Consider the following 4650-nt stretch of genomic DNA (forward strand, 5'->3'; position numbering starts at 1 on the left):
CTGCCAAGGGAGGTTTAGGTTGGATATTAGGATGAGATTTTTTGCAGAGAGAGTAGTCAGGCATTGGAATGGGCTGTCTGGGGAGGTGGTGGATTCACCATCCCTGGAGGTTTTCAAGATGAGACTGGGTGTGGCACTTAGTGCCATGGTCTAGTAACCACGGTAGGATTGGACTCAATGATCTTTGAGGTCTCGTCCAACCCGGTTGATTCTATGATTCCATAACCTGGAATATTCTACAAAATCATGGTAAAGCTAGCACTCTGTCTTTATATGACAAACAGTTTTACTTTTCAAATTAAGGATTAAATTGTAATGCCCAAACTGGACTTCTTTTGAGCATATTGTCAATTAGTGGTTAATTGCATAAGTTCAAGCATCCCATCTGAAGCCCCATTTAATTAAAACAATAAGAGATGCTGTGAATGAAGTATCTGAATCCTTTTTCTGACAATTACGCTTTCCATTTTCTTGGCCATTAGTTCATGGCTTTTGAGAGTAGGTTTTGGAAAGGTACATCTGAGGGGTTTTTTTAATTACTAAGAAGCTTAACCTCTTTCTATAGTTAAAATTATTTAAAATGTCAAGTGCATTCCGTGACTCCAAATTTATTAATGTTTTCTTGAGTACATCACTCATGACTTCCCAGTATGGCATTGTGCTGAGGTCTTGAACTGCTTGGCTTCCATTATATACTACACTGTACTGTTCTGTAAAAAGCAGCAACTGAAATTTGTTAAAGTCAAAACGAAAAGGAAAAATAATTCGTAACGTGAGAAACTATAAATTGTCTAGACTAAAAAACCTCTCATTTCAACTGTCTTGTCATTCAAAGAAAATGCAGAAATTCAAGTGACACAATTAACAGCTTCCTGAATTGGAGCTGAAATCTAGTTCTGTTGTTATAAACTTATATCCAATTGACATGTTAAAACCTCCAGAAAATAGTTCTTACCCTCGGGTCTGTTGTTTGAAGGATTTGCATATATGGATTCAGTTGTAAGCAAACAAGCATGTGCCATCCTGCAAACTGGCAGGATGTGATCCTAATTGGACTCAAAATCTTGAACTAACAAGCCCTATGGGATGTGTCCTCAATAGTACAGGCAGATTATTTCACAAGCTGTTAACAGATTTTTATGATTAACAGTTGATGCTTATGGAGAGACTACATGAACTCTCGGGCTACTGAGGCATGCTTTGGAGTCCTCATTCCCAGATCTAGCTGGAGGACCATGTCCATTTCATAAGAAATCTGATGGTTTACTTGGTGTTCACCAAAACACCTAGAAACTCTCAACAAACAGAAGCTCCCAGTTACTCAATGAAAATGTTTTGCTTGTCATTTTTAGTAAATGAAGATGTAGTGGATTTGTCCATGGTGGTGCTTCACTGCACCTGACAGGTAGGGTGCATGTAAATATCTGGTTTAGGGGTTCTGAAGGCCCTTTGGAGATCCCAGGAGATTTGCCAGTGAGTGTGTTACTCCAAAGGCCTGGGAGGACCTGGCATTACTTCACAGTGCAGTTTCTGAAAAAGTATATGTGAGCAGAGTAGATCCAGGTTTGTTTGTAACTCATCAGGCAAGGCTGTTGGAGGTGTCAGAAGTATTTGCAAGATAAATGCAGTGAAGCTGTTGAGGTCCTGGGTACTTAATCAGCAGTTAGGAGAGATAGGTAGATGTAACAATTGCAGCACAGTCCCAGGGCAAAAAAGATTTTATGTATAACATCATGATAGGGTCTGGACCAGTTTTCTTTTTAAGACAAGACCATAGCAGTTTTGGCAGCTTCCTTTTTACTTTTTTCCTTGACATAAATGAACTAAAATAGATACTTTGAATGCCTTATAAATTAATATAATTTTTGTTCTAATTTTATGTTTACTTTTACAGTACAAACAGATAACTCCTAATTTTAGGACCCTTAATTCCTGTAATTAAAATAAATTATTAAGTGCTAGTCCTTAAAGACTAAGAATAAATTTTGGTCTAGTATTGTAATTAGTAGTTCTGCTTAATTCCACAGAGGAGTAAAAGTTAAGAAAAGTAGGTAGGTTGATAGTGGGAGTGGATCTAGCAAATAATAAGAAATGCATATATAACTTTAAAACATGAAAAAGTTGCACAAGTGTTTCAGAATATGAGTAGTTCCCTTGTAAATCCTTTAAGCAAATGTTGTCATAATGCATAGTGATCGATACGGTGTTGTCCTCTTATTTACACATTATACAAGCTGAAAACTCTAACTTAATGAGTTATGAAGTGTATTTCCCAAGTTACAGACTTATGAACTTTTAAATTTGTTCTAATCGTTCCTGTTTATGATTTTCTCTATTAACTCCAGTGCTTTCTCAACTTCTTTTATGTTGCACCTAGCTATCTACAAGCAATACCATCTCTGTCTCTGATGGAGCATGACCATCCTGCAGATGGTCAAGACCATGGTTGGTGGCAGTACCACTTTAGATGTTGAAGGCAGAGTTCTGGGCTAAACTTACCTTTGGTCTGGTCTAGTGTAGCTGCTGTTTATGTTAACAAGTGAATATTTAGAATGAGGAAAACTTTTTAGCTGCATTTTTAAAAGACTCTAAGTTCATAGCAGCAAAATGCTAATGTATATGCTTCACTGGTAGCCTTAAATTTTCAGTCATCTAGGCAGCCTTCAAGTTTGCAGCAGTGCATGAACTGGAAGTTTTCTAGTACTGTAAGGAACAGTGTGTTCTGAGGTTTAAAGGTAGAGTAAGGAAACTGCAAAGGAAAGCCTGCCTCCTGGCAGTCTTTTTGCTGCAGTTTCAGATAGAAGCTGACAGCTGACTTCTCCAGCTCCTTCAAGGGCAGGTAAGATTAACTCAGGTGGCAGACTACCCTCTGGCATTGAGTCATCATTTCTGATGATTTCCTTGTTGACATATGTCATCCTCACTCTGCTTAAAAATGGTTTAAAATATAAGTTAATTATAATAGTTTGAAGTTTATTTCTTTAAATTATTTCTAAGTTTATTTGTACTCATACAATGTGAAGATGCTTCCTCTTATACAGGGACATGAAAGGATGTAACCATGCTTTTTCCCCATCTGCTGCATTACAGTGATTTCTCAAATAGTATCCTCCCTGCCACCTCAGTCAATGGTGGCATACTCTTCTAGCATCTTCTGCTACCGTGAAAGACTTTGGGGCCTTTCCCAAAGTTGTTGAAATATATGGTGACAAGTTTGAGGACTCTGACAGAGGCTCTGAGGTTTTCTTCTGGTATCTGATTGCTGTGGAGATTGGGGTAGGATGCTGCCGCATGTCAAAAGCAATGAATATCAACATATTCTACCTAAAAAAAATTCTTGGAAAACACAAGTATCAAATGGTTTTACTGCTTAACTTGGTGGCTTCTTCTTTATGCATCCTGAACTCATTTCCTTGATGCTATGAATGACTATGAAGAGTAACTGATAGCTTTACCCTGCTTTTTTTAGAAGATGTCTGTATGTGTCCTGGTGCTTTTGAGAAAGTTTGTATTTCCAGACTACTTCACAGATTAGCACAGCAAACTGAGATTATTTTATATTCAAATAGCTGAATATAAACTATTGAAATATAATCACTAGACTTAAATGCTTGAAATAATATTCCTTTCTCAAAGAAGTAAGCTGACTGCATTACTTCTTCAGAAGATCACCTTGGTTTGAATAAAAAAGTGCTGGAGACAGCAAGGATAGAGATCTGCCACTGAGGAGTTCCTCTTCATTTCCTGCACTGTCTCTGATAGAAGCTAAATCAGAATTTATCCTTCTCTAGAACTACAAACTCTGACTCTGTTGCTTAACATTTTGACCACTTGTACTCATCCATATATTCAGCAAAGGAAGCAGTGCTGTTGCTGTTAGAGACTGTCTTCCTGTCTTTACAGCAAGGATAGAGATCTGCCACTGAGGAGTTCCTCTTCATTTCCTGCACTGTCTCTGATAGAAGCTAAATCAGAATTTATCCTTCTCTAGAACTACAAACTCTGACTCTGTTGCTTAACATTTTGACCACTTGTACTCATCCATATATTCAGCAAAGGAAGCAGTGCTGTTGCTGTTAGAGACTGTCTTCCTGTCTTTGCCTCCCACTGTATCTCATCACTGTATCTTTGGATGCCTGCCAGAAGTGGTGTGTTTTTCTTCATCTGTTCTGCATTTGGACACAGTCTGTACATTTTTCGTTTCGCTTGCAGTGGTGCCATCATGAACATCACTTCTTATGCTTGTGATATCCTGCCTAAATACAGTGGAGTGTGTGATGTCTTCAGCTGTCATCTCATGCCATATTCCACATAAAATGATGCAAGACATCAACAATTCCCAAAAATAGCTGTCAGTGCTGGTTTTCTGAGAATGTTAAATTCTTTCTGAATGCTGCAAGGCTAGACAAGGTTTTTCTGGAGAAAATTACCCAGAAACCATCCCATCCAGACTGAGATGACATGGAAGGTTTTCTCCTCTGCATGGTAGTACACTTGTATGGTTAAGACACAGCATTTCTATGTACCTCTGCACTGTGGCCCCATGCAGTATGGAGGGATGTCTAGCATATTCCCACTGTATGAACAGCTGTCAAGCTTTTGTGTTGGCATAATGCAAACCATATGCAAACCATAATGCATTGCATAAAC

The sequence above is a fragment of the Acanthisitta chloris genome, unplaced genomic scaffold (assembly GCF_000695815.1).
Source record: "Acanthisitta chloris isolate BGI_N310 unplaced genomic scaffold, ASM69581v1 scaffold7673, whole genome shotgun sequence".
NCBI lineage: Eukaryota > Metazoa > Chordata > Aves > Passeriformes > Acanthisittidae > Acanthisitta > Acanthisitta chloris.